At 40.6% G+C, this 13079-nt stretch overlaps 1 pseudogene; it reads right to left on the bottom strand.

Moving 5' to 3' along the window:
- Positions 1 to 2121: 2121 nt before the first annotated feature.
- LOC110209615 (myosin regulatory light polypeptide 9 pseudogene) lies at positions 2122 to 2711 on the bottom strand (annotated as a pseudogene).
- Positions 2712 to 13079: the final 10368 nt, after the last annotated feature.

Below are 13079 nucleotides of genomic sequence, written 5' to 3'. Positions count from 1 at the left end.
GTACGGGGATTTGGATTTCAGTGAAGCAGAGCTGCACAAAGCATCACTCTCACTCTTTCCTCCAGGGTCACTGAATTCCAGTGGCAAGACAGCTATGCCATGGTCCAGGATGCAGTAGGTGACCTTGACCTTTCTAAATTAAGGTCTTTCCCAGGTCTCAATTTATCTGAGGCAGCACCTATTCAATGACCAAGGGTTAGGTAAGAACTGAGACAAAAGATGACCCTATCTACCACCCCATAGATATCAGTCTGGGAGGGTAAGACCCTCAGAGTTTCTGGACAGAACAGAAATCAATTGCTATTTATATTAATCTTAAACCATCAAAACTAAACAATAAAAGAGTCTTGGGCTAAGGGCTGTTATTGGCTATTAAATGAAAGCCAGAGTGACTTGGGTTTAAAGGCTTCCAGGGTGTGGGGAACCTGGGACCTCAAGGCCACATGTGACCCTCTAGGTCCTCAAATGTGGCCTTTTGACTGAATCCAAACTTCACAGAACAAATCCCCTTATTAAAAGGATTTGTTCAGTAAAACTTGGACTTGATCAAAAGATCAAGCCTGTTTTTTCAAGAAATCATAAATGAAAACGCCTCAGGACAAAAAGTGAATTGTCCCAGATTTTTGAAAGCAGAAAAATAATAAAAATAAATAAATTGACTAATTAAAAAAAATCTAGCCCCCAGACCCCAAAATATCTCACAAAATATAAGCAACCAAAAATAATATTCCTAAGGACAAAGGACCCACATGTAAAGGTGTAAGTGGAGAGAGGGACTATGTGGTGTGGAAAGAAGGAGGAGGCAAAAGAGGAAGAGGAGGAGAAGGAGGAGGATTAGCAGCATTTTCCAAATCAGATTGACAGGTTGGCTCCTCAGAGGGCAGCTACTACTCACAGATAACAGTTATACAAAAATGTTCTCCTACAAACCTGGTTCACTGCTTCCCACAAAGACACATATCATCCATGGGAGAAGAAAACTTAAACTTAGACCATAATAGTAGTGAAGCACATATGAAAGAAATATGTATGGCAAAGATTTAACTCATAACATCTGCTCTGGAAGTCCTTCTCTCTTTGTAGAGCACAAGTCAGGATATCACCCTTGAGATGGCATTTGTCCTTTTTTGAGAACAAAGTATAAATAACAATGAACTCATCAGCGATGCTTTTATAGAGGGAGGCTTTATCTTTTGGTGCTTGGAACCAAGGACCAGAATGCAAATTTCCTGAATTCACCACAATATATGTCAGATTCCCATTGTTTTGGTTTCTAGTTCCAACTGAGTCACTGACCTTTGACAGGCAAGTCACCTCACTCCCCCCCCCGGGGCCTTAGTTTCTTCATCTGTGAAATGAAAGGGTCAAACTAGATGATATCTAAGGTCTCTTCCAACTCAAAGGTCTATGGCCATTTGGGCTATTGTGTTCAATTCTGAATGTCACATTTTAGGAAAGCCATTGACTTTTTAAAAAACATACATAAACATATAATCATACATACCCATGGATTCACACAAGCCACACACTTGCTTTAACATGCATGAGTGTATACCCAATAAAAATATACTTCCTTGGGCACCCATTTGAACCCATCTGGAAGCTGGACAGGGTGTTTGTGCCATGCTTCTCTCCTTTGTGTGCCTTTGGTGAGGCAGGTGAATGATGCTGAAGGGGCAGGGTGTGTGCAGGGACAGAAGAGAGAAGGAGGAATGTTGTAGCGTCCCCTGTAAGAACAAGGAATGTATCACCATGAAATAGGCCACAATAACCAGGTGAGACAGTGGTAGTGGACTGGGGCTGAGGAAAAGTTGCTCCCTGCAAGCCAATGGAAAAGGGGGCAGGAAGTCAGCTTTGGCCAGATGACTTTGACTGATCCTTTCCTTGTTGGGCCCTTGGACCATGTAGTGGATAAGCCATGAAGCAAGTGTCTCCTGGAGCCCAGGGCTGGTACTTGCCAAGGAAGAGATCCATCTTCCCCTGAATGTCCCTTCAGGCAGGCTAGAGGCCTGAGGTCCCATTCCCTTTGACAAGACCCAAAGGACACCAATCCCCTAAGCCCCAGAGCCTCAGCCTTCTTGTTCTGCAAATGTGTCAGATCTAGGGCCAGGCAAGAGCTCATCAGCCTTCCTGGTACATGGCAGCTGTGTGGGAATGCAAGGGAGTAGGATGGGAGGGTGTGGTGGATGCAAGAACTGGCAGGGCATGGTGATTAGTCACTTTGTCCTTGACCCCATGCTTCAAGATCTGAGTGAACTCCACAGAATTGAAGTGGCCCTTCTTGTCAATGGGGACCTCTCAGTACATCTCATCTACCTCTTCACATATGAAACTGTCACCCATGGTGGTGAGCAGCTCCCAAAGGTGGTCCTCATGGATGACTCCTGAGGCCTCCTCATCAAAGCAGGTGAAGGCATTTCCATCCCATTCAGCTTTTCTCCAAACATGGTCAGGAACATGGTAAAATTGATAGGCTCAGGGACCTCACTCATCATCCTTTCCAGGCATTCATCTGTGGGGTTCTTCTTGAGGGAGGCTAGCATGTTATGGAGATCCTCTTTATCAATGAATCCATCTCAATTCTGGTCGATCATGTTGAAGGCCTCCTTGAATTCCTGAATCTGAAACTAGACAAATATGGTAAAAACATTGGACGTAGCCCTCTAGAGACGCTTCTTTGTGGTCTTAGCCTAGGCCTATTTGCTCAACATCTCGGCTTCTTGGGAGGGGTGTGCTTGCTTTGCGATCTTAGTTAAGTCTCTTCCCTTCTTTGGGCCTCAGTTTCCTCCTCTGTGCTGGTGTTGTCTTCCAGGTGCCTTCCAGCTGGGTTCCAGGGGACCGAGGAGAGGGAGTGGAGGAGGCAGAAGTTTTGGCAGAAGCAGAGAGAGAGAGCCATTGATTTTTTAGGAAAATATTGACAAACCAAAACACTTCCAGAAAAGGGTAACAAGGAAGGTGAGAAGATTGTAGCCCATTTCATATGATGATAAGTGGAAGGAGCTGAGTTATATTTATAACCTGGAGGAAGAAAGACCTAGTAGTGGTATTTTATCTGTCTTCAAGAATTTGAAGGACTGTCATATGAAAGAAGAATTGGACTTCTGCTGGGCCTGGGAGTCACAATTAAGGAAGATGGGTGAACACTAAGGAAAGGTAAGATGAGGTTTCATATGTGTAATGGATCTCCACCCCACCACTCATGGCATACACAGATACCATTTCTATTGACCGCAGGGGAACTGGGGAGGTCAATTTTTAGCCACATATGATTCATCCACTGAAATTACACTGGTTGGCTATTGAACCAGAAGAACTTAGGACCCAAGGAACCTTTTAGAAAAAGGGAGGCAGGTTTTGGTTGGTCTTTTCCTAACTGTTCCTCTCAAGACAGCAAGATGTGATACTAGCAAAAGATGAGAGGAGCCAGAGTTCCTCTAGAACCTGGGGTCATGAAGATTTCATCCATGTGACACCTAAGAAAAGGGGACTTACAGAGATAAATCTGGGTCAGGGTCTTCTTCTTTGAGTTTTCTGTTTTCTAGTATGTCTGAAGGTTCAATAGGGGAAAGAGCTGGCTAGTAACTAGGGCTGCACAACTAGAATGATTGCAGTTGCAACAGCAGTAGTAGGATTGGTCTTTTGACAAGGAAATCATTGGGACTGGAAGGTCCATAAATATTAAACTGGCTTGGTTGATCAGGACAGTGCCCACTGTGTAGATAAAATGTGAAAATGCCCAATCAGCAGCCTTGCAGGAACTAGTTTGTATCCTGACAAGGTTTGCATGCTGATCTCTCAGCTAACTGTGCTAAAAGCTACTGAATTCTGTTTTGGTCATTCTGTTAATCGTGCTGTGATTCTTTTATGCCAATCTTTACCTTCTTCGAGTAGGAATAAATTGCCTGTCCTATCTTTGATACCTATTTGTGTACTGATTGTCTCTTTAACTTTCCCCCTTTTAGTGGGGAGTGCCCTAGATTAAACCCAACACTAGAATTATTCCTAGAATAGCCATGTTGAGGGCAATGAGCTGATGAATATGACAATGAAGACTCTACTTTCTTCAATTAAGGGTCAACTTATAGTTGAATCTAGGCAAACAGAAATGGCTAGGTAGCTCTTTCATGTCAGATGAAGGAAAGCCTTCTTAGTAATTAGAGCTATCCCAAAGTAGAACGAGTTGCTTCCAAATGTAGTAAATTTGTCATTGGAGATCTTCGAATGGAAGCTGAGTAGACAATTACAAGGGATGCTGTTGAGGGATTCCTCTTCATGTGTGGGCTGGATAAGCTGAGCTCTGAGGACCCTCCAAACCCTATGGGCTCCTAAGTCAGGCTTTCTTCTGTAAGCTCCATTCCATATTGGGACAAAGCATGGTCATGCTGAAAACAGGCTCTCTATTGAATGCATTGACATGAAGTGATCACAAGGACTTTATCTTCTTTGAGTAAAGGGGAAAAAATAGTCACATCTTTACTGAGTAGTTTAAACAATAATGGGATGGCTTCCAAAGGTTTTGAACTTCACTCTATTTAGAAGTCTAGAGGCTTATTACAAGGCTGTGAGATTTTTTCCTGAGATACCGCCTTTATCTTTGAGACCTAACTTTCCAAAGGACCAATGCCTAAAGGCACCTTTTTTTGTTTCACATTTACTTTTACTTTTATGAAATCAGGGAATCAGTAAGAAGTAATCTGACATCAGTATACAGTGGGACACAGATTTTTTTTTTCATCTGTAAAGTGAGGAGGGTAGATTAGATAAACCATTCAATTTCCAAGTACTAGGATTTTATTCTGAAAACAAGCCTGCATATGAAGATACAACCCAGGTTGCATACACTTACTCTTGGAGTAATGGTTTTCCCCCTCAAGAAATTGGCATCTGCACATGAGTATTTGAACAGCTCCTTGTTTATTCCATGATAATTACACACAAATGCTTTGTTGTGTGATATTGCTCAGGCTCTGTGATTTATATGGAGTTAACCGAGTTGGAACACACTGTGTGGCCCTTACATGTGGGTGGTATTTCAGTCCAAAATGTTAAGAGGGCAAGTTAGTGACTGGCACTTCAAGGGCAGGGCCAAACCACCAACCAGGGCATCTTTTTAATAGAACACATCTTGATGAATTCATAATGTCTTTATCTTTGACACTAATGAACAGAACACAAAGCAAAGTGAATACTGCTTCAGAATCAAAACAGGAAAGCAAGAGTAATATTTGAACTCCTTTCATGAGAAACTTTGTGAGTACTGAGGAGAAAAGGAAAGACAGAACTGCTTTTGTTGATATGTAAGAGCTAAAAACTAACCCCAGACTTTTGGCAAAATTAGAAGGAATTCTATCCCATTGTCAACTGGTGTTAGGTAGGCAAGATTTAACACTGAAACTGATGGACATCAGGAAACACTCTCCTCATATTCTTCCATGGGAAAAAACATCAGAGACATGTTACACATATGCCAGTCCCCTTTTACAATGACAAGGGATAGGAAGTTGGGTATAGGATACAGAAGTGAAGAAAGCAAGGCATCAGATAAGTTGAGGCTCTAACTGGAGAGTCAAGCAGCAAGGTTTGTGGCACTAATGGATATAGAAGAAGTAAGCACAAAACATAGAAGTAGTCAGACAGGGATGGAAGAGGGGTTGAGGATGAAACAGCCAGAGTAGAGATTGTTTTATTTTTTTTTATTTGCCTCTCTAGCCTAGTGCAGCATCTGACAAATAGTAGGCACTAATAGATATTGATTGATTGATCAGTGAGCTACAGAGTCAAGGAAGCCAGAAATACTACATGAAGCCAAGGCTAGGAAATATTTGAGAGTCATTATACAAAAGTATAACTCACTAGGAATGGAGAGTTTCATCCCTGATCAGGATAAGAAATTAGATCCCTAACAAATGTTAAAAACTGTTTTTACGTGTAACTGGGGGGAAATAAAATACTAAATAAAGGCTAAAAAAGAAATTACATCCCTGCTGCAATTCTTGGGATAGATGGGTGAATAAAGCTCTTCTGCTTTGTCTCATGTTTTGTCTCCATTGGTGGGCACTGACCCAAAGACAATCATTCTCTTAGAGCAACCTAAGAGATCACCAGCATGTCTTCTTAAAATACATGAGCTCTCTTTTAAAAATCAGTTTTCTCATCTATAAAATGAGAAATGGCTTCTTACTTTCTTAGTTCTAATTATCTTCCAGTTCTAGATCTATGATTTTATGATATATATGTATGTATATATGTATATGTATATATGTGTGTGTATATATATATATATGTATATATATACATATATATACATACATATATATATATATATATATATATATATATATATATATATACACATTCAAGTGAGGAAGACAGCAAGAACATAGACAGATCAATAGATAGCTGATAAATCAATTGATTGATAGATGTTAGATAGATTGATATAGACATGTACTTGTTGTCTACCCCATTTGACTATAAGATTTCTGCAAGTAGGGATTGTTTCTTTCTCTGCCCTTGTACCCCCAGCACCTAGCACAGTGCTTGGTACCCAGTAGATATTTCATGAATACACATTGATGGATTGATTTACATAGCCATACTCTGGTCACCAAATCTCAGTGATACCTTTGAAGATCTCTCTCTCCTTGTGGTAGGATCATAGAACCAGTGACCTAGAGCTGGAAAGGACTTTACATATCACCTTGTCCAACACTTCTCACTTTAGATTTGACTGAGGTCAAATACTAAGTGACTCACCTGAGGTCATCCAGGGAGTAAGTAGCATGCTAGGATTTGACCTTGGGCCATCTAACTGCAAATCCAGCCCTTTGGCCCTCTAGTGCCTCTTACTGTTTGTGGTCAGTAAGGTCCTCCAAGTGCTTTTGTTTGTAGATGATGCCCTGGAACACTGATGAGCCTTCCAGAACAGATGTGTCACCAAAGGAGTTTAATTTGACTGTTCACATAGAAAAGACCAAGTAGATGAAAAATGCCTATTGTCTAGATTTCAACATGAATATAGATGGATAATCCACAGAGTCTATCCATCTATACATTTGGGACACATTGTACAGATGGACAATTAATTGGGCCTAGCGTTAAACAGGAAAAGAGCCGGCTGGATTGCCTTGGAGAAATTGTTAAACTCCTTCAATGACCCCATGTTTGTCATGAAAGCAAAGTCATACTATTCATTTATTCATATTAATATTCTACCCACAGACCATGAAGAATTAAAAATAAATATAACAGGGTAATGGAGAAGAACATGGCAGGTGTGAGTGGGGTATGACAGAGAACCAATGGGAAATTTCAAAGATGAGCAGACACAAAATATGACGTCAAGGAGTTGTATGATAAGAAGAAAAGATGCGTAGGGCATGTGCCGAGAGTGAAGGATCACAGCCAGAATGTACCACTGATACACTCATGATGTCAGGAAAAAGCAAAGCTTCCAGAATGTTGAGCGGACCCACTACAGTGATTTAATGGGAGGACAAAGACAAGAGTTGCACAGGACTAATAATAGGTTGCAGTCTGCATCATTAGAGAGAACTTTTGATCAGCTTGCAGGAAGCTAAATGGCATAGTGAATAGAGCTCTGGTCTGGGAATCAGAATGTCCTGCATTCGTATCTTGATACTTACTAGCTGTGTGACTCTGGGCAAGTCACAACCTCTTTTCATCTTAGTTTCTTCAGTGTGAATACAAGATTTGCATCCTTGGTGAAGGACATGCCCCCTTGCTGGCATGACATAAGGAATTCCTTATTGGCAACTACCGACTGGGGGTTAGTGTCAAAGATGACAGAAGAATGAGCAAAAGGATGGACAAATTTGCAAAGGAATTTCTCCTGCTCTGTTCTAGAAGAAGTGACTCCACTTTCCCCTTTACACACACACACACACACACACACACACACACACACACACACAAAATCAAGCAGGAAGAGGATTGTTAGGATGTTCTGCCCTCCCTCCTCCATTGGCACTGGCAGCTTTCAAATATGTGCTTGCCTGAGTAAGCCTAAAACCCAGGCTACCTTCTTTGACCTTTCTGTTTCTTTCCTAGGTACAGCTTAGCAACTATCAATCCTGAAAAATAGATGTTCTCAGCCTTGATAGTTACTTTATGAGTTCTAGAATTCTTAAGTTATGGGGGCAGCTAGGTGGCACAGTAGATAGAGCACCAGCCCTGAAATCAGGAGGACCCGAGTTCAAATCTGGCCTCAGACACTTGACACTTACTAGGTGTGTGACCCTGGGCAAGTCACTTAACCCTCTTGCCTAGACAAAAAAAAAAAGAGTTCTTAAGTTGACCATTTCCTTAAGAGCATACTTCTCAGAGGAAATGATCTCTTGCAGGTTGATCCTTTGACTGAAGGACTAAAGAAGGCCATGACTTGGTTAGTCAGGAGACATGGACTTTGTAAATTGTTCAGATAGTCCAAGTAGGAGGTGACTGAAACAGTATCTATTCAGCAGTTCCACAAAATTGCCTTTTTTTTGGGGGGGGTAAGGAGGGCATAATGAGCATAACAAGCTTCGTGTATTCGTTCTTTGAGTCTTTTACATCGAATGCAGACTTTTTAAGTAGGACAAAAACATGCACCCTGTACCTGACACCACTATCAGAATTCAGTACGTTTCCTAGAAAGGACACAGTCACCTACTATTGAGGAAACCGCAATCATACCTAGATTTTATTTTAGAGATTTCCCCAGGATTTTACTCCAGGGTGGGGTCAATAAGAGAAAGATAAAAAGAATCTCCCCTTCCCACTGAGGGAGGGAGTGTGTGTGTGCTAGTAAATGTTTAACAACCAACTCTCTGGGGGGGAAAAGTAAGACAACACACTTTTAAGTTTAATCTACTTCTTAAATTTTTTCCAATCACTTTAAGCCTAGACAATCAACAGAATGATTAACAATTAAATTAAACCCTGATCCATAGTGTTTGCTGAAATGCTTACATTGAAAATTGAATAATCAGTGCCAGCACATTTGCACCCTACTTTGGGATCAGTCACCCCAAAGACTGATCTCATGTGAGTCTGGAGTCATCTTTTGGGAACCTTGTAAGCCATATGGTACTGGTAAGCCAGTAGATGCTTAATAGATGTCTGAGAGTCCTTTTTTTTTTTTAATCTTAGCATATGAGCTCACTGAGGCTCAAAATGGAGTCTTTTGTGTGCTTTGTACAGTGCTTAGCAATGTACTACTAAATGTTGCCCACTGGAGAGACATTGGCTAGAGAGGATGAAATTTTAAGACTGGGCATTCATCTGTGTGATAGGTTTCCAAGGATGGCTCTCTATATTTGAGAAGACTGCCTTTCCCTGACCTAATTTCAGGAGCCAGATTTTGCAATTGTATTCATGCTGTTGCATTAATTACATGGTTCCTAAATGAAATGCTCATATAAACTATCATTACCCTCAGGATTATACCCTGGCAACTACACAATGGAACTCTTCCTTCAGGCTTGGGGAAGCCATACCAGCCCAGAACGAAGCCTCTTTGCTACAAAGGAATGGGGACGCTCCACAAAATGAACTATTGTTCATGGTTGTTGTACACCACTTGAATATTTCTGAAACCTCTCAAGCCTTCATTCCCACCTTAGAGACAACTGGGCACTGAGTTGAGACAAAGAACTAGACAGACTTAGAACGGAACACTGTGTTCAGGACAGCACCACATGATAAGCTTCAGGTTTGGACCAATTGCCATTCTCTGGAACTCTGATGGCAGGGAATCATCTCACTATGGAAGCCAGAGATAATTCTTATTCACCAAGATGAGACGGTGAAGAAAAGGTTATTTAAAGTCACTGACTTCTTTGTTATAGCTTATATATTAAGAAAACATTTAAGTGATTTTCTTTGGAAAAAGAAAAAGAAAATGCCAAAAAGAGAGAATTACAGAATGCAATCCTGCTACTGTAGGAGGAAATGAATGTTGCCATCTTCTGGCATACTACCTTGGTTCTGACGTGGCAGCCTTTTGGCTCTTGTTTGCACAATAAGTGTTGGAATGGATTATACCTTGCCAGAGAACATATGCATTTGATAGAAGTCCACGTCTCCACTTCTTTGTAATCACTACACCACTTCTTTGTAATCACTACAGTTCACACCCTTGTAATTTTCTTTGTGCTCCAGCATAAGATGCCAAGAAATGTTTTATTCTCCCCAGGAGCCAAACCTAAGTTGGGATGGTGGGGGGCTCCAGATGGGGGAAAATGTCTTCTTCCAAACTCTGATGTGTATTAGGGTCGAAGGGCAGGGCAACCATTTTTTGAGCTCAAACAGCAAAACTCTTGTCATCCTTGATCAGTCAGGTGGTTTAGTTGAAACATGGAAAACAATTGTATAGCATTGTTGAAGTTAAGGGCTTAAATGAACAAGGTCACTCCCAGGCAGCTGTGGTGCAAAAGAGAAACCCCTCAGTTTGAAATCAGGAAATATGGGTTTCAATCCCAGCTCTTCCACTTATTGTTTGTGTGACCTTGGACTAGGCAATTAACCACTGTGCCCAGCTGTCTTGTCTACAAAATAGGGATAAGGCTACTAAGCTGTCTACCTCACAGAGTTATTAGGTGGATCAAATGACTCACTGGAGGTGAAGTGATTGGTAAATCAGAAAGTGCTATATGAATGTTATTTCCTAGGAGTAGTGACTCAGTCTCTTCCTACCCTTCCATTCCTATGGCCCATAGCCAAGATAGTTAAAACCGTACCATATCAGATAAGCATGAAGTTGTTGTGTGGACCACATGAATACATTGAATGAGGTATACCTTGTCTAATGTGGGTACTTGGTTCCATGACTTTTGGATTAAATAGTATTATAGGAGGCAATGAGTTCCATAAGGGTAGAGCTGGGCTCCTGCCCAGGAAGGGACCAGGAACCTATTCAAACTCCCCCAAATGAAGATATGTATATATAATAAATAGTAAAACATAATGCCCCATTCTTTATGAAGTGTCTTTGCTGACAGGGAGATTTCACAGCACGTATTAACTCATTTTTTCCCCTCACAATCTCCTTAGAAGACATATCATAGTTATCAAGTTTCCCATTTTACATATGGGAAACTGAGGCACAGAACTTTGTCCAGTTGACTTGTCCAAATGCATCCTTACATCTGATTCTCAGGCAGCTGAGATGGCTTTGATGTTTGAAGCAATCTCAAAAATGTCTCGAACAGTACGGCCCAGTTAACTGATTAACTGGAATACACAATACTTCATTCTCAGTTTAAAATAAATGTCGAATTCAAAGTGTAGTTCCTTCTTTTTTCAGCCCTCGACACATATATTTCCAGTTAGGACACCACAAAGGGAAGGCTTTAGCCAGAGGCTAGCTGCATTTTTCTACTCTCAAAACGTCTTTTGCTTCGTAGTACTCATTTTTAGAAATCTATCCCTCAACAAATGAGTCAAAAATGAGCTCTTTTACAAAGCTAAAGAAATACAAAGCTCCACCAAAATATGCTGAGAATAATTACAGAGTAAATCTCTACATCTTGAGAATGGAAAACAGATCCTGTCTTGGAGTTTGAGGGCCATTGTTTGAATCTGTATCCTGAGACAGTATATACTCAAGTAATTATGTGTCAATTTCTCCTGCCAGGTTGAAATGAAATGAGGCCATGAAGTAGGAATTAAGTAATTTGTGATTGAGTGAGGTTATTTTACCTCTCTCAGTGGAAAAATCAAGGTAACATTAAAGTTTGTCCAATGTAATTATCATAGTACACAATACTGTTTGGTTTTGACTTACTTAGGAATTAAACAAAACAAAGTAACAGTCCGACCATGTACAATGATTGAACAAAAAATGCTGCAAATTGAAATGCTTATTTTATGACAACTAGTGACATTATCATCTCAGGAAAACATGGAACATTGAATTTGCCTCCACTGTCTTTTATTTTATGAATCAAGGTCATAGCAGGTGACTCAGGCGCAGAACATTCTTGACAATTTACTACTCTTATTAGTGGGAGGTAGTATGGAATTCAATCAAGAAACATTTATTAAACACTTAATGGATGCCTCACATTTCAGTAAGTGAGTCATTTCTCATTTTCAATAATGCGATTGACACTCTGTAAAACTTGGAAAGATTGGACTACCAGGGCCCATGGATCCACTTCTTCAAGTTAGTTTTTTCATTGGTAAAGAGATTCTGTCAGAGCTGTAACTAGGATGAGGTCAACAGAGCTTTGACCCCACAACTAAGGAAACCTTTAGATGGTGCTGATGTCATCTGAAGTTATACTTCCAACCCCCAGATCCTCTTCTGGAAGTAGCAAAAGTAATTTTGACCCATGGCACATTTCCTCCCCTAGTTGCTAAATATTCAGAGGACACAAGTTCCTTCATTTGAGTTCCTACACACTTTGCCCAGTTCCTATCCTGCCTAGCCGAGACCACAGGTGGCAACAGGTTCATCCTAGAGTATATCCTCCCTTGTGGTCAAGGCATCCCAACCCACCAAAAGCAATGAGTCTTTAGTAGTAAAATTGAAATCTCTCAATAACATGGGGCACCTCCCTACGTCCAGCAACCACAGACCCAGGTGATATCCCTTCCCACTAACTTTGCTACGTACCTGACACACAAATATTGCTAATTATAGCTTTGAACCTTGTTGATTTCTGAGGAAGAAAAATAGGGCTCTTTTTTCTTGGAGTTATTCAATGTAACCAACTCTTTATACCTGAATTAATGGATCAAACAACAGCAAAATTAATGTCAAATTGTGCTTCCAACCAAAAATAAGCTTAAGAAGAAAAAATAGCATCTAACATATTCATTCTTCTCTCTTTCTTTTTTTCTCTCCAAAGCACCTAAAACAAGGATGTTCTCAGTTAAACTTAAGACTCTAATCATAACATATCCTATTATAACCATAGTGGGTAATGGGCATGTCTGCTTTTTTTCAATCTGTAATTATTTCTTATTATTCTTTCTATCTGAGGCATACAATTGATGCAGAGATTGGCCAGAGAGAACGAGAAGGCAAGTCTTCCCAATTTGACCAATAACAGAAGCATGCGTTTTTCTTAGTC

The sequence above is a fragment of the Phascolarctos cinereus genome, unplaced genomic scaffold, assembly GCF_003287225.1.
Source record: "Phascolarctos cinereus isolate Bilbo 61053 unplaced genomic scaffold, phaCin_HiC Scaffold_3;HRSCAF=262, whole genome shotgun sequence".
NCBI lineage: Eukaryota > Metazoa > Chordata > Mammalia > Diprotodontia > Phascolarctidae > Phascolarctos > Phascolarctos cinereus.
Note: the sequence above shows the minus strand (reverse complement) of the source record. Positions and strands in the feature narration are given on the sequence as shown.